This window comes from Mobula birostris, chromosome 15, assembly GCF_030028105.1.
Source record: "Mobula birostris isolate sMobBir1 chromosome 15, sMobBir1.hap1, whole genome shotgun sequence".
In the NCBI taxonomy this organism is placed as follows: Eukaryota; Metazoa; Chordata; class Chondrichthyes; order Myliobatiformes; family Myliobatidae; genus Mobula; species Mobula birostris.
Genome location: NC_092384.1, coordinates 37,848,525 through 37,866,845, shown reverse-complemented (window position 1 = coordinate 37,866,845; position 18,321 = coordinate 37,848,525). Strand labels below are relative to the sequence as shown.

General features: G+C 41.5%; 1 protein-coding gene across 9 annotated transcripts in view; it reads right to left on the bottom strand.

The window, feature by feature from the left end:
- Window positions 1-18,321, bottom strand: part of znf423 (zinc finger protein 423) — a 403,580-nt gene that overhangs the window by 304,249 nt on the left and 81,010 nt on the right. For 2 of the 9 annotated variants that reach the window (XM_072279612.1, XM_072279613.1), the window contains exon 2: window positions 16,104-16,214. The exons of the other annotated variants lie outside the window; for them this stretch is intronic. The gene's annotated coding sequence lies outside the window, so the exon portion shown is untranslated. The remainder of the gene's footprint in view (window positions 1-16,103; window positions 16,215-18,321) is intronic. 9 annotated transcript variants of the gene reach the window in all.

The following is an 18,321-nucleotide window of genomic DNA, read 5'->3' as shown; positions in this document are numbered from 1 at the left end:
ACAAGCTTTATTTTGACTATACAATTTTGAATCAGGCCCTGGAATACTGTTTATGCAAGATAAAAATTGTTTTATTCTCACTAACAATCTCCAAACTGATACACATGATCCCATCATTACATTGAGGACAAAAGGTCTAGCTGCAACTACACTGACCTCATGGCACAGCTGTGCATCATGGTTAAAATATGCAACTTCATTCATTCATGTGATGCATGGGCTAACCAAACCGAAATTATCAATAAACATTCATCTCAGTACCTGATTAGTGCAATTCTGTGCCACTAACCTAGAATTCTAATCAGTGCTGTCAAAGAACATACTCAGAGCTCCAACTGTAGAAAATTATCACTGGTGATCATCAATTCACAAAAGATTTCCACAAATTTAGGCAATTCCTGATTCAGACACGACTGATTTTCTTAGTTTGCCACATTTTCAAGAGCAACAAATTGCCCATTTTTCATAGTCAGAAGAAAATGCTGAAACCGGAATCTTGCATTTTGTGCAATCCAAATCATTAGAACACATGAATACTTGTTCTTTTTTTTAAATTCAAATACAATATTTTTGAACATTTTTCAATGTTAATTGAAACCAACTGAGGTGGCTATTAAAATTTAAAAGACCATATCTGATTGTCATTTCTGCATTAAAAAATGTTTCTGTTGTCCTGGTTCATCCATAGAGAGAAGGTCATCAGCTAGAGACCCAATGCCAAGATTCCCAGTAGCCCAGCAGGCTGAAGATCAGACTGAAGAGCATTAGGTTATTTGTGACCTCGAATTGCCAGTTTTTGTGCACTGCACAGTAAAGGCCACAGCTGGACTGCATTGGGTAGCAGAAACAAGGAACATTATGCTGCCATGCTATAAAACAGTAGTGCAATGAGATGTCAGTTGCCTGATGCACAGTAGTTCAGCAACAAAAAGCATTGGTACTTCCAAAATGCATGTAGATTTCCCTTTGTCAACATATTGCCATGCACAGCTCAACAAAATTATGCTATTTCATTTCTATTAATGTATTGCAAATGGCATTATTTACTGTAACTGAAACAATGTGCAATTCCATGAGGACAATTAAAATATATCACACTGATACAGTGAAACTGCTCAACATTTAGAACATAGAACATAACTGCACAATATAGGCCCTTCAACCCATGATGCCATGCTGATATTTTAGTATACGATAAGATTAATATAACCCTTTCCTTATCATAGCTCTCCATCATTCTGCCATTATTCTACTTTTTTTCAAATGCCCCTAATGATTCTGCCTTCACCACCACCCCTGGCAGGGCATTCCATGCACCCGTGACTGTGTAAAAAAAGATTAAACTTACCTTTTACATCCCTCGATACTCTCCTCCAATCACCTTTAAATTATGCTACTTCCATCTAAGGAGAAAGTCTCTGGGTATGTACTTGATCAATTGTACACGTCTATCAAGTCACCCCTCATCCTCCTTCGCTCCAAAGAGAAAAGGCCAAGCTCACTCAACCTAACCTCGTAAGACATGCTTTCTGCTCCAGACAGCATCCTGGTCAATCTCCTTTGCACCCTCTGTGAAGCTTCCACATCCTTCCTCTAATGAGGTGATGAGAAATGAACACAATATTCCAAGTGTGGTCCAGCTGGGGTTTTATAGACCTGCAACATTACAGAATCAGAATTCTGAATCTGTAGGGGGAAGAAGCTGTTCCTAAAACATTGAGTGTGTCTTCAATCTCCTCTCTGATGGTAGTAATGAGATGTCGGCCAGGGGTGGAATGTACCCTGTAACCAGGACGATGTTGAAAAATATCAACAAAAAGAGCAACACTTGACCACCAAATATTCCAGGTCTGGGGAAATCAACTGAGACAGAATCAACATGTCTGTACACCATGATAAAAGTTAATCATGAAAAAAACTCTACCATGTCTGCCTTAACATCACTACTCTTAAACTCAATCCCCTGACTAATGAAGGTCAACACACCATACGCCTTCTTTGCAACCATATTGACGTGTTGCAACTTGGAAAAATTGATTAACATGGAACCAGAGATCCTTTTGTTCCTCCACACTGTTAATCCTGCCATTAACCCTGTGTTCTGCCTTTAGAGCCAACCTTCCAAAGTGAATCACTTCACACTCTTCTGGGTTGAACTCCATCTGCCACTTCTCAGCCCAGTTCTTCATCTTGTCTATGTCCTATAACCTATGACAACATCCACATTATCCACAACTCCACCAAATTTCAAGCCATCTGCAAACTTACTAAACAACCCTTCAATTTTCTCTTCCAAGTCAATTATAAAAATCACAAACGGTAGGGGTCCCAGAGCAGATTCCTGCAAAACACCACTGGTCACTGACCACCAGGCAAAATATGCTCCATCTACAACCAACCTCTAACTTCTATCAGCAACCCAATTCTGTATCCACTTAGCAAAGTTTCACTGGATCCTATGCCACCTGACTTTCTGAATAAGCCTACCACTTACTTAAAACAGCATACACGACTCCACTGTTGCACCTTCAACACATCCTCAAAAAATTCAATCAGGCTCGTGAAGCATGGCCTGCCCCTCATGCTGGCTATCCCTAATCAGACCATGCTTCGCCAAACGCTCTTAAATCATTTTTCTAATAATCTTGGCTGATAATTTGCCCACCACTGAAATAAGACTCACTAGTCTATAATTCCAAGGGTCATCCCTACTCCCTTCCTTGAAAAAGAAATAACATTTGTGATTCTCCACTCATCTGGTACTACTCCCATTGAGAGGAGGATACAAAGATCATCAACACAGGGGAAACAAACTCTACCCTCATTTCCCATAGTAACCTGGGAAGTAACAGGATATATCCCATCCGGCTCTGGTGACTTATCTATCCTAATGTTTTTAAAAAGTTCCAGCACATCCTTTTTTTAAAACATCAAGATGTTCTAGCTTATCAGCCCATTTTACATTGTCCTCCCAAACATCAGAGTCCCTCTCACTGGTAAACAGTAAAGCAAAATGTTCCCCTACCTTCTCCAACTCCAAGCACATTTCCTCAACGATCCCTGATCAGTGCTACTCTCACTTGAGCCAACCTGCTGTCCTTCACATATGTGTGGAACACCTTGTGTTTTCCTTAATCCTACTCATCAAGTCCTTCTCATAACCCCTTCTAGCTCTTCTGAGCCCGTTCTTTAACTCTTTCTTGGCTACCTTGTAACTCTCTAGAGCCCTGTTTGACCCTTGCTTTCTAACCCTGAAGCAAGCTTCTTTAAGGCACCATTTATAATTAATCTATACGAGAAGGCGAGATGAGACAGAGCTGCAATTCAGGATTCATGATAAAACTTAACCTCATCTTTTTAGTCATGATGGCTAAGGGTCATGTCAAGTCAAGTCAAGTCATTATATTTTCTTAAATAGGATCGGCAACCTTAATTTTAGGTTGTAGAAATGTTGACATCATTTTTAAAACTTGCAAGATAAACATTTGATTCTTCATCAATAAGTATCCCATGTAGGAATCACAATGGTGCATCTTTTTAGATTTTGCCATCTGCTCCAGTTTAATTTCTTTCTTTTAATTGCTAATGTGCTGCTTGCTTCCTGGAATCTAACATTGCAAATACAATAGTTCAATACTACTTCATCCAATGATAATCATAGGGTCTTAACTTTGAAATGTATTTGACACAGCATCTATAGCGGAACTACTTTGGACTGACAGTCAAATTAAAATTTTGATTGAAATACTGAGGTGGTGTTTTGTTAATAAAAAAAGACAATTTATTTAAAGATTATGTTAATTTTCCAAATTCAGAAAGGTATTTATCTAACATAATCAAAATCTAATCACATTTGTTTTAATAGTTTTTATATTTGCTCCCTTGTCTCCAGTAACATAATGGCAAAATAAAATCAAATACAGGCCACTACTTTGAATCTTTAATAGTGTTGTGAAATATAACTTAGTTTCTCACCTACACAGGTTTACAGTTTGGAGAAATTTATTACAGAACCTCTGCACTGTCCTCCATTTGTAAAGCCCTACTTAGTGTCACAACCTGTAATTATTCGAACTGAGGTCACAGAAAGCACAATAAACAAGTGAATGCATAGACACATCGACAGCACACCCACATAATTTACATTACTAGCAGCGTACAAATTAAAAGCAAATTTACTGAGAGTCTCCCTTTGCCGCTGCTGGGACCACCAATGCTGCCCAAGAGAGCTGCTCACGTGTACTTTCAAGACAGATTTTAGCAAGGACATTAAGCTTAAAGGCACCCAAGAAAACAAGAAATAAAGGCATTTTACAGTAATTAACAAGGATTTCCCCTGGACCCTTTATCATCCATTTAATTTGCATTGGCACCTTCTGCTTTATGCTAATTCAAAAGTACTTTAATTGGATACTTAAAAAATACAGAAAGTTCCATCATTTCCAGTCAGTCTCTGCAGACATTTCCAAAAGGTACACCCAGCTTGTTCATAATAAATGCAGTCAGATACATCTAATAATGGCCTCCTAGCTAATGAAAAAGCATTGTTGTTGCTGTAATTAACCACATGAAGATTTAAGTGCAAGGAAATTAAATCTATTTACACACAGTAATCTTGTTGATGAAGCTAAAGCTATGCAGGGAAACTCTTAATTAACCCTGAAGTGTTTGATGTTCCTTTGCACAGCATTTCTTTAAATACAGAGACTGAAAATACACTTTAATACTGTCATTTGGTCTTGTATATAAAAAACTCTGCCGCATTATTCATCATGGCATGACATTCAACATTTCCAAGAGGCCTGGTCCAGAGCGCCAAAACAGCATTCATGAGGGCAAAACAGTGGAGATGGAGATTATTGTCTAAAATGCAAGACTGTATTGTTCTCAAACTATTGTTAAGGAATGGAGAGTATTATGCTTCAAAGATCTCTGAAAGCAGAATACAAATTTTAAAACTAATGACATCTTTGCATTCATCTCCAGATGACACGAATTTAAAACTGGGGTGGAAGCTATTTGCATAAAGTTCTGGTTGGGCTGCATCTGTAAAACAGCATTTAGTTCTAGGATTTACAACCTAGGAAAAATAAAACGATTTTGAAAAGGGTTCAACCATGGATCATCAGGAACAATGCCTAGGTGAAGAGGATTTCATTGTGAGGACACGTTGCATCAACCAGGCTTGTTTTGATGTACAATTAAAAATACAGGAATTGATGCAGGGTTAAAAGGCTAAAGGCCAAGTGCTGGGAGAATGGAATTATTACAGATAGGTACATGAAGACCAGCATGAACACAGCAGACCAAAAGGCCAGTTTCCATACCGTATTAGTCTATGATTCTCAAGTTAGGCAGTACGGCACCCCAAGCATACTTACTACTTGACTGCATCATGATGAAACATTACCAGAAGCTCATATTCCCAATGTTGACATACCTTGATTCCCATAGTGTCAAACATCATTAAATCTTTGGCTTTAATATCCGTAAGTATTATATATTCATAGTTCTCTAGAGCAGTTAATTTCAATGATGTTCTGCATTCTGCACAAAGAATTTTCTCCTCATTCTATACCAACACACCTAATCCATTCACCTCAAGCCATGTCCTCAACTTACTGGTAGGAAGAGTAGAACTGCAGGAAGTATGCTGGAATTCTAATTCTGGTGAAAAGTTTTTGGACCCATATTGTTTCTATTTCTGCAGATATTGCCTGCCTTGTTGAGTGCTTCCAGCATTTTCTGTTTTTATTTCATATTTCTATTTTTTTAAATTTTCACAATATTTCAGGTTTGTTTTCACCTCACCCTGTACAATTCCATCAGGACATTCTTATTCTTGCACATCAATTCTCACGTGGTAATGGGCAACACATGAATTTTCTCCTTAATTTTTTGTTCTACTTGTACAGTAACTTACATGTTTGCACCCCAGCTCCCTTTGTATATCAATATTAACTAGTTTTTTAAAAAAGTTCTATCATTCTTCAAAGTTGAAAGTATGTTTATTACCAAAGTATGGATACAACCTTGAGATTTACAGGCAGGCATAAAAGAATGAAACCCAACATAACCCATAAAAAAGACCATCAAACACCTGGGGTGGGGGGGTGGTTAGGTGGGAGAGGGGGCTGAGGGGTGGGGGAGAGAGAGGAACAAATTGTGTACACAATAAAAGTAAACAAATAATATTCAGAACAAAAGCAAGTCCATCGACACAAAGCCCGGAGCAAGCCACAACCTTAACCTCAGTTCAGCGCAGAGCCAAGTGAATGTTGCAGAGCAGTGAGCAGAAATGGCCCAACCCCCATCTCTTCATGACAGTAAATAGCTTTACTTTCCATTGCACACCTACTGTCAACACGCTTAATTTATCTTTCTTTGTATCCCCCTCAGAGTTAATTTTCCACCTAGCTTTGCGCCATCAATAAACATTATACTATCTTTTCATCTGTCATCAACATGGATTTTAAATAACTGAGGATTCAGCACAGTTTCTTCACACCACCGAAACAAAATTTTCTTAGAAGTTTGCATAGACTTGGAATATCACCTAAAACATTGACAAACGTCTATAGATGCACAGTGGAAAGTATCCTAGCTGGTTGTATCATGGCTTGGTATGAAAACACCAATGCCCAGGAATGGAAATGTCAACAGAAAGCAGATACAGCCCAGTACATAATAGGCAAAGCCCTTCCTATCATTCAGCACATTTACATGGGGCACTGTCAAAAGAAAACAGCATTCATCAAGGGCTCCACCATCCAGGCTGTACTCTCTTCCTGCTACTACCATCAGGCAGTATAGGTTCAAAACCAGGGTGGATAACTTCATTATCATAACTCTGAACAGATTCCAAAACCTACAGACTCACTTTCAAGAACTCTGCAACTCATGTTCTCAATTTCTTTTTATTCACAACTTGTCTTCTTTTGCATATTGGTTGTTTGTCAGCCTTTATGCATAGTTCTTCATAAGTTCTGTTCTATTTATTTATTTTCCTTTAAATGCCTACATGAAAATAAATCTAGTTTATTGGAACATACTTTGATAATAAATTTATTTTGACTTTAAACAGATTTACCAACCTGAAAATATTCCATCACACCTACAGTTTTCTGTCCTTTATCCAACATTACCCACAACACACAAGATCTTATTTATCTTTTACATGGCATCTCAAAATTGCCTTTTGAAAATCCAGATATGGTGCATCTACTGATTCACTCATATGGCTAACTACATCCTCAAAAAAAAAATTTTCCTTTCATGAAAACAGTTCCTTTAAAATTTAAGAGGTGACATAACTGAGGTGTTTAAGATAATTAAAGGAACTGATAGGATGGATAGACAAAAACTGAAAGGCCTATATGCAGAGTACCCATTTTAGGGATGATAACAGAAATGACTCTTTCCATATGAAAGATGGTGGAATCTGGAACTCTCTCAAAAAAGATGTTGAGGCTCAGCCACTTAAAATACTTAATTACAGAACACTCTTAAGTTCTAGTTAATCAATGAATGAGGAATGTGGATTTTTAAAGAACAGCTTAAGCACAAGCAAATTAAGTCTATCAAGGACATTGCCCTATGTATAGATCTTGAAGTTTGCAATTTAGCTAAAATACTTTGAACTTCCAAAAGTAATTGATTTAAGCAACTTGCAAGACAAATGTTTCTTCCCACACCTAAAGTAACATGTGAAGAGTAGCTAATACTTGATGGATAAAAATTAATTTGAAAGGATAAAGTAGATGGACAGCCCTCAACTGGGCTTAATGTTATTAACATTGTACTCACATGTTGGATCTTTATTTTCATAAAAATACAATTGTATAAATGGGCATAAATTGCAAAGTCTCAAAAAGTAAGAGCAACATAATGTGAAGAAGACAGCAAAAAAGTCATGAGGTAATAACTTGCTGGATGAACTCAACTGGCTGGGCAACATCTGTGGGGACAGAGAGGAATTAGCAGGGTTTCAAGTCGAAACCACGCATCAGGATTGAGGGTGGAGAGGGAAGATAGCCAATGGAGAAGGGAGCCAGCAGACGATTGGTGGATGAGGAAGGGAAAAGGATAATGGGTAGATGAAGCCAAATAGGGGATGGGGAGGATGGAGCTGGGACACAGGTGGATACATGGAAGCAGATATAAAACAGCCTGATGGATCCAGGTGGAAACAACAGGAAGGGTGAAAAGTGGGAACACAAAGGATACCAGTGGACAATCTCACCCTCAGCACCACCTCTTTAGTTGAGAAAACACAGCAGTCTCTCCACTTCCTAAGGAGACTGAGGCAAGCGAGGCCCCTCCTCCTCCTTCTAAACCCCCATTCTAACCAATTTTTATCGCAGCACCATTGAGATTGTCCTGACCAGCTGTATCACCATCTGGTATGGAATTGCAAGGTACCTGATTGCAAGACCCTACAAAGGATTGTGAGGACTGCTGAGAGGATCATTGGCATCTCTATTCCACCCTCTGAAGGGCTGCGTACAAACAGCAAGGCCCTTAGCATTGTCAAAGATCCCTTCCATTGGTCCCACAATATCTTTGATCCCCTACTATCAGGCAGGAACTACCGTAACTTTAGGGCAAGGACAGCTTCTTTCCCCAGGACATGGGACTACTGAACTCCCTGCCACCACCCAGGTCTCATCACTTATAAAGCATAGTAGCATTACACGGTTTACTTCTTAAGCTTGTGCCATATCTGGAATACATTTTATTACTTGTGGTAATATTACTTTATGTGTCACGTGTGAGTTATATGCACTATTGTGCACCTTGGTCCAGAGGAACGTTGTTTAATTTGGCGGCATACATTTACAGGGTTGAATGACAATAAACTTGAACTTGATTAGTACTGGAATCTGATAAGTAAGCAAAGTGATAATGGAAACCATTAAGGTGGAGATGAAGGACAGAAAGAACCACAACCAGACGGAGGGTTGGGGATCCGGTGGGTAAAATTTGCAGGTACTAAGGAAATGGATGGGTGGCAGGGTAGAGATACATTTCTACCAAAGGAGGTGCAAGGTGCTCTTTCCCTCCATTAGACTGCACGTCACCCTTGGACAAAGTGTAGCATCTGCTTAGCTTCCCACCCGCCCCCCAAATCAGGGTCACAGGAAACCATGGGAACAGGTGGTGGATGGTCATATGAGCAGCTGGTATATATCATAAGTCCTGGATATGCGACCTTTGACACCAGGCAGAAAATATCTGAAAAGTATTGATAATGGCTGGGGTCACCCATCTTGTAAAGACATCGCCCAGAGGAAGGCAACACTTCTGGAGAAATTTTTGCCAGGAATAATCATGGTACAGATGGAAGACCATGATTACACATGTCATACAACATGGCACAAAATGATGATGATGAAGTTGATGGAATCACAAAGAGATGCAGGACAAAAAATTGAGTGATGGGCGTTGAAGAGGAAGAATAGAAAAATAGGCAGACTGGAGGTGGATTAGGAAAGGGCAGGCAGGCAAACAGGAAATACAAGTTACCTGAAATCGGAAACTCAATGTCCATACCATTGGTTTGCCATTTATTCAGATAGACTACGAGGTGCTGTGCCCTGGGTTTGTGTTGGGCCTTATTTCGGCACACAAGTCTCACTGGGAATTTAAAAAAAGGGAAGTTGAAATGGCTTGCAACTGGGAGCTCAGGACGGTCATCCCAAACATAGCATGAGTGCTTTGCAAACCTGTCGCCTAGTCATCACTAAAACAGTATGAAAGGAGTTGTGGTTTTGGTAGCTGTGGAACGCAGTGCATTCATCGTAAATATCAGTTGTGAAGGACAGATAGATCTAAAAAAAGTGCTAGTATCAGAATTGATCAAAGTGAATTTAACAGCAAGGCGGAAATAAAATTCATAAGTTCCATATGGGTACAGGAAGTAGTACCAATACAGTGAGAAATTGAGGAGTGGTACTATAGAAGGTTGGAAAAAAGGACTATTCCACATTGCCAATAAAAAAGTGTCCATGGCTATGCTTCTGAATTCTAGGAAGTGAAAGGAGTCAAAAAAGAAGTTGTAAATGGCAAGAACAAGTTCATCCAGGCAGATGAGATGTTAGTAGACGGCTATTACAGGTATCCCCTGCTTTTCGAACATTCACTTTACGAAACCTCACTGTTACGAAAGACCTACATTAGTACCCTGTTTTAGCTTTCAGAAGGCGTTTTCACTGTTATGAAAAAAATCAGCGTACAATAAAAGGCAGCGCTCTCCCCTGGATTCAGAACGGCATTGCTGAAACACGTGCCTGTGAGCAGCCGTTTGCAAGATGAGTTCTAAGGTGTCGGAAAAGCCTAAAAGAGCTCATAAGGGTGTTACACTTAGCGTAAAACTAGACATAATTAAGCGTTTCGATCTTGGTGAACAAAGTAAGGACGACATGAGTTTGGCTTGTGGAAGCTGACAAAGATGATGTTGAAGAGGTTTTGGCATCCCATGACCAAGAACTGATAGCTGAAGAGCTGATGCTATTGTAAGAGGAAAGGATAACAACTGAAACCGAATGCAGTAGCGAAAGTGAATCAACTGCATGAGATTTTCGCTGCAATGATAAAGTATGACTTTAATTTTGAAAGGGTACTTCAGTTTAGGGGATATTTGCAGGATGGTTTGAGTGCTTACAAAGAACTGTATGATAGAAAAATGCGCGAGGCTCAGCAGTCAAGCAAGCCTTCCACATCAGCCACAGCAGACGACAAACCTCGATCTTCGACATCGAGGCGAGCAGTCATAGGAGAAGATGAGCTGCCAGCTCTAATGGAAACAGACGACACCCCAGTGTCCCATCACCCCAACCCCCGGGCCACGGACAGATACCGATTCGCGGAGAATGCAGCAGTAGCCAGGAGGCACACAGCACATCTTTAAGAAAAAAGCCAAAATAAACATGCTAGTTAATTAGGTGTCGCCCGACACGTAATTGTCGGCCCAGATCAGAGGCGACGTATCGGCAATCGGCACTGATCTGGGCCGACAATTACGTGTCGGGCGGCACCTAATTAATTAGCATGTTTATTTCGGCTTTATTCTTAAAGATGTGCTGTGTGCCTCCTGGCTACCGCTGCATTCCTGCATGCTTCGCGGATCAGTATCGGTCGGTGGCCTGGAGGGTGGGGGCCACTGTACCACCTAAACTCCAACGACTCAACCTAACACACCATCATCAGTGTGCTCCGCGTTTTCCCAATTCCGGTAAGTGATACTACACTGTACATACATTATTTCTACTTTATATCGGCTGTGTATTTTTACGTGTTATTTGGTATGATTTGGCAGCTTCATAGCTTAAAGGTTACTGGAGAGAGTGTTTTTGCCAACAGCCCTTGTGTGAGATTTTCTGCCGAGAGCGCTTGCGTGAGATTTTCGCTTTGGAGAACAGTGCTGGCAATGATTGTGGAAAAGTATCTCTGCTTTATATAGGCTGTGTATTTATCATATCATTCCTGCTTTTACTATATCTTACTGTTATTTTAGGTTTTGTGTGCTATTTGGCATGATTTGGTAGGTTATTTTTGGGTCTGCGAATGCTCACAAAATTTTCCCATATAAAAAAAATTGTAATTGCTTCTTCGCTTTACGACATTTTGGCTTACGAACCGTTTCATAGGAACGCTCTACCTTCGGATGGCGGGGGAAACCTGTAGTTGGATCTTTGTTGCAGAAAGCAGGGGGCTTTAAGACCTTCCATATGGGGAGTGGAGGTGTATAAAAGCCTGGACATCCATAGTGAAGATGAGGTAGTGTACACCAGGGAATCATAAGTTGTCAAAACTACAGAGGTTATGCAAGGTGGCCTGGATGAACATGGGAAGAGACAATCTATTGGAGCAATTCAGCAGGTAAGAAGCGTCTGTGGGAGAAAAGGATAAGTCAGTGTTTCAGGTCAACTACATTAATAAGTTAAGGAATTGGTTAAATGGCAAAATGGATAAAAAGCAGATCAACAAGTTTGTGAAAAATAATGGAAATATAACTTGAACAGCTACATTCTCAATCAAAGATGGAATTAATAAGTCAAGCATGTACACGAAAGTTTACATTCAATGCTTCATGTAAAATCAGAACAAAGAGGGCACTCCCCTTTTGTCTGTGGAGCTGCAGAGTACAAGACAATGATACAATGAATCTCATTGGTTGGCCATGGTCTGCAGATTAAAATATATTTAGCGTGAAAACTAGAAAGATGTGGAGTTGAAGAATGGAATCAATATCACACAGAATCATAATTAACCCTATGGGGTACCAGCTCCAATACAAGTAAATTAGGCCAAATGGGTTCCTCCTGTGCTCTGACTTTGCAACTAGCTATTTCATATTAAATTACATTAATAGCATCTAAACCTAGAAGATAATTTTGATTAGAATTCCAATGTGTGGCATTTTTATGAAAACTCAATGTTACTTTTAAAACATGTTTTGCAAGTGACTATTGAAATATTATGAAAATAAATCTAAGATTGTATCAAAAAATACATTTTGTGCTGAACTTCATTTTAACGTTAAAAGACTGAACAGAAAATGCCTATGAGAGCTCAAAATCTCCATCAATGCCTATGAGAGGCCGAAATCTTTATCAAAACTGTTAATAAGTCATTATAAAGAGGGTGTTCTTAAGTTCAGATCTCAAATACAACTGTTTGCATTGTTTTTTTTCCCTGTGAACTTAAGAATATTTGTACAAAACCCAAGTCTCAAAAATCTTCTGTCCATCAAAAACCACAGATCTTTCAACTGAAAGGCATGATGCAAACCTCACAGGTTAACCTCAGCAAGATTTTGAACTATGTACGGCCTGTCAACGAGGAATGGGCAAACTACGGCCTGCCTCCAGCTGCAATCGAAGGCTCAGGTTTTACTGTGTAGTCCCAATTCATCATGCCCGCTCTTGACCAATCGGCTTGGGTACAGGGGCAGTTTAAGCCCTTGCAAGGTGGTCCAATTCTCTGCTCTGCAGGAAGCCACTGTAATGCCCCAAAGCACAAACCAACGTCACGATCAAGATCTACAAGTGTCACTCGCCACAACTCCTTCCAGTGGCTGCAGCAGTACTGCTAATTTCCTGTGCTCTCATAAGAAGCTCCAGAATAATTTCAGTCATTTTATGCAGGGAATGTCTGGCATACTGCACTTGCTGTTTACATTCCTCTCTGGACATTGGTGCTATTCTAGTGATGTGTATAAGCTGTCATTATTCTTCAACTCATTATTCTTCAGCATTCCTAAACTTGACAAACAAGGCACTGGTATAACATATGGCGAGTGTGGAGATTTCAATTGTGAGCAGGTGTGGCTCCACTTTCAAGTTTTGCAAGGTTCCAGATAATGTTGTTTCAAACAAGACTTTATTTCTTGTCACCAGACTGCTGCTGTGGTCCAGCCTTAATGGTAGGTAAACCATGTTTGTGTAAAGGGCGATATGTGTGCCTTTGTAGCTGACACTCACGTTTCAGTTCATGCCTATTTCCCACTGAAGATTCACCAAATAAGCCACTGAATGTTCAAACAGGTCAGTAAAAATTGAAGCTGAAGGCCATGTTGGTATAATGTAATAGCATTTTAACTATAGCAGAAAGGCCAAGTGCTGTCATGAAAGTTAAAAGATGCTGCAAAAAAGTCTCCCAAAGAGGGTTGAGTACTGTTGTAAGCGTTATAAAATATGCAAGCAAAAAACTATGGGAATGAAAGCGCAAAACCTCAGTGAGTTCCGTGTTCGCCACGATGCAGAACTTTTCTTCCGCCGTCTCCGTCTCCGACCCTACTTCTTCGGCAAGGGCTCTTCCACCCCCACCGATGACCCCTTCTCCCATCTTCAACCCTCCTCTTCTTCATAGACACCCCGCTCTGGTCTTCTGCCTGCTCTGGATCTCTTTATCGCTAACTGCCGACGGGACATCAACCGTCTCGACTTCATCGCACCTTGTCCCCATTCCAACCTCACTCCTTCCGAACGCTCTGCTCTCCACTCACTCCGCACTAATCCTAACCTTATTATTAAACCCGCTGATAAGGGGGGTGCTGTTGTAGTCTGGCGTACTGACCTCTACCTTGCCGAGGCACAGCGACAGCTCGCGGATACCTCCTCTTATTTACCCCTCGATCGTGACCCCACTAAGGAGCACCAGGCCATTGTCTCCCACACCATCACCGACTTTATCCGCTCAGGGGATCTCCCATCCACTGCTACCAACCTTATAGTTCCCACACCCGCACTTCCCGTTTCTACCTCCTACCCAAGATCCACAAACCTGCCTGTCCTGGCCGACCTATTGTCTCAGCTTGCTCTTGCCCCACCGAACTCATTTCTGCATACCTCGACACTGTTTTATCACCCCTTGTTCAATCCCTTCCGACCTATGTTCGTGACACTTCTCACGCTCTTAAACTTTTCGATGATTTTAAGTTTCCTGGCCCTCACCGCTTTATTTTCACCATGGATGTCGAGTCCTTATATACTTCCATCCCCCATCAGGAAGGTCTCAAAGCTCTACGCTTCCTTTTGGATTCCAGACCTAATCAGTTCCCCTCTACCACCACTCTGCTCCATCTAGCGGAATTAGTCCTTACTCTTAATAATTTCTCCTTTGGCTCCTCCCACTTCCTCCAAACTAAAGGTGTAGCTATGGGCACCCGTATGGGTCCTAGCTATGCCTGCCTTTTTGTTGGGTTTGTGGAACAATCTATGTTCCGTGCCTATTCTGGTATTTGTCCCCCACTTTTCCTTCACTACATCGACGACTGCATTGGCGCTGCTTCCTGCACGCATGCAGAACTCGTTGACTTTATTAACTTTGCCTCCAACTTTTACCCTGCCCTCAAGTTTACCTGGTCCATTTCCGAAACCTCCCTCCCCTTTCTAGATCTTTCTGTTTCTGTCTCTGGAGACAGCTGATGTCTACTATAAGCCTACTGACTCTCACAGCTATCTGGACTATTCCTCTTCTCACCCTGTCTCTTGCAAAAACGCCATCCCCTTCTCGCAATTCCTCCATCTCATCTGCTCTCAGGATGAGGCTTTTCATTCTAGGACGAGGGAGATGTCTTCATTTTTTAAAGAAAGGGGCTTCCCTTCCTCCACTATCAACTCTGCTCTTAAACGCATCTCCCCCATTTCACGTACATCTGCTCTCACTCCAACCTCCCGCCACCCCACTAGGAATAGGGTTCCCCTGGTCCTCACCTACCACCCCACCAGCCTCCGGGTCCAACATATTATTCTCCGTAACTTCCGCCACCTCCAACGGGATCCCACCACTAAGCACATCTTTCCCTCCCCCCCCCCTGCATTCCGCAGGGATCGCTCCCTACACAACCCCCTTGTCCATTCGTTTCCCCCCCCCCATCCCTCCCCACTGATCTCCCTCCTGGCACTTATCCGTGTAAGCGGAACAAGTGCTACACATGCCCTTACACTTCCTCCCTTACCACCATTCAGGGCCCCAAACAGTCCTTCCAGGTGAGGCGACACTTCACCTGTGAGTCGACTGGGGTGATATACTGCGTCCGGTGCTCCCGATGTGGCCTTTTATATATTGGCGAGACCCGACGCAGACTGGGAGACCGCTTTGCTGAACATCTACGCTCTGTCCGCCAGAGAAAGCAGGATCTCCCAGTGGCCACACATTTTAATTCCACATCCCATTCCCATTCTGACATGTCTATCCACGGCCTCCTCTACTGTAAAGATGAAGCCACATTCAGGTTGGAGGAACAACACCTTATATTCCGTCTGGGTAGCCTCCAACCTGATGGCATGAACATCGACTTCTCTAACTTCTGCTAGGCCCCACCTCCCCCTCGTACCCCATCTGTTACTTATTTTTATGCACACATTCTTTCTCTCACTCTCCTTTTTCTCCCTCTGTCCCTCTGAATATACCTCTTGCCCATCATCTGGGTACCCCCCCCCCCTTGTCTTTCTTCCCGGACCTCCTGTCCCATGATCCTCTCGTATCCCCTTTTGCCTATCACCTGTCCAGCTCTTGGCTCCATCCCTCCCCCTCCTGTCTTCTCCTATCATTTTGGATCTCCCCCTCCCCCTCCAACTTTCAAATCCCTTACTCACTCTTCCTTCAGTTAGTCCTGACGAAGGGTCTTGGCCTGAAACGTCGACTGCACCTCTTCCTAGAGATGCTGCCTGGCCTGCTGCGTTCACCAGCAACTTTGATGTGTGTAACTATGGGAATGAAACTGGATAAGGATCAGGACAATAAGTAGACAGTATCATACTGATTGCTTTTAAGATGGCTGGTCTAAAAATCAGTTCCAATTACTTCAACATAATTGAAGAACTGGATGGAAGGCAGTAAAAGTAATTCTTCTCTTTGCAAACCCAGATAAATATAATTTCACTTTAACTGTATCCAAAACTTTACTTCCTTTGCAGATTCCAAGTTTGTCTTTCAGCAATAATGAAGAGAATACCCAATTCCATTGAAATGGCTGTAAAAAAGGTCATTAATCTAAAAAATGAATAAAGACATATCTTCTTCTGAGTCATAGAGCAAGACAGTGTGGATACAGGCCCTTCAGCCCAATAAATCCATGCCGACCATGGTCTCCATCCAGCTGGTTCCAATTTCCTGCGTTTTGTCCATATCCTTCCAAGCCACACCTCTCCATGTAGCTGTCCAAGTGCTTATTCAAAAAATGCTATCGTATCTGCTGCAATCACTTCTTCCAGCAGCTTGTTTCATGTGCTCACCTCCTTCTGTATGAAAGTGTTTCCTCCCAGGTCCCTTTTAAATTTTTCTCCTCTCACAGCAAATCTATGCCCCCTAGTTTTGGACTTCTCTACTCTGAGGAAAAGACTGCTCCCATCCATTTTATCTATGCCTATCACTGGTTTAAGCATTTCTATAGGTCACTGCTCATTTTCTTACCTTTCAGGCAATAAAAGACATAGCCTGGCCAATCTCTCCCTTTTCATCAGGCCTCCTAGTCCTGGTCACATCTTCATAAATCTTCCACTTAACCATACCTTTCCTATAACAGGGTGTCCAAAACTATACATGGTACTCCAGATGCAGTCTCACCAATGACTGTGCAACTGTAACATAAAGTTCCAACTCCTATACTCAATGCTCTGACTGATGAACACCTTCTTACCACCCTGTCTACCTGTGATGCCACTTTCAATGGACTACAGAATTGTACTTCTATGTCCCTCTGTTCAATTACACTCCTTAGTGTTTGGCCATTTATGCTACAAAGCCTGCATTGGTTTGACTTTCCAAAATGCATCACCTCACACTTACCTATATTGAAATCTATTTGCCATTCCTCTGCCTACTTCCCCAACTCATCAAGACCCCTTTATAACTCAATTAATTTCATGTCATCCAGAAATTTAGCAATCAAGCCTTGTGCAATCGCATCCAAATCTCTCTCTCTCTCCCACACACACACACACACACATACACACACACACGCACACGCACGCATGTCACAACACCAACTTCAGCACTCCACGAGTCACTGGTCTCCATTCCAAGAAACAGCTTTCAACCATCACACAAGCCAATTTTGAACCTGCCTGACTAGCTGTCGCTGGATTCCATGAATCTAACCTTCCAGACCAGATTATCATGCAGGACCTTGTCAAAGGCCTTGTTAAAATCCAAATTAATAACATCTCCTATCTTATCCTCATCTACCTTTTGGATACTTCTTCAAAATACAAAATATTTGTCAAAGTCACACCGACTTCTCCTGATCAGACTGTCTATCTAAATGCTGGTAGATCACGTCCATCAGTAACTTCATTACTGATGTCAAGCTGACTGCTTGTAGTCCCAAAGCTTGTTCTTGCTATCTTTTTAAAACAACAAAACAACATTGGCCACCTTCTAGTCTTTGGGAACTTCACCACTGTTCCAGCAGCTAACAATGAAGCAATTATCTCCAAAAAGTCCTCTACAATTTCCTCTCTGAACTCCCTCAAAGTCCAAGAATGCACTCAATCAGGCCCCAAAAATTTATGCACCTTAAGGCTGCAAATACTTAGTCCATGGTAATATGAATGTCCTCCAAAATACTTGCTTCCCTTTTCTCCTGAGCCTTCAAGATTTCCTCCTCAGCATACACCAAGGAGAATATTCACTGGTCATGTGACAATGAATGTCAGTTGTGGGTAAGTTACTGGAAGGTATTCTAAGGGACAAGATATGCAAGTACTTAGATTGATAGAACCTGATTAAGGATAATCAACATGGCTTTGTGCATCATATCTAACCAATCTTATAGCTTTTTGAGGAGGTTACCCGCAAGGCTGAGGAAGGAAA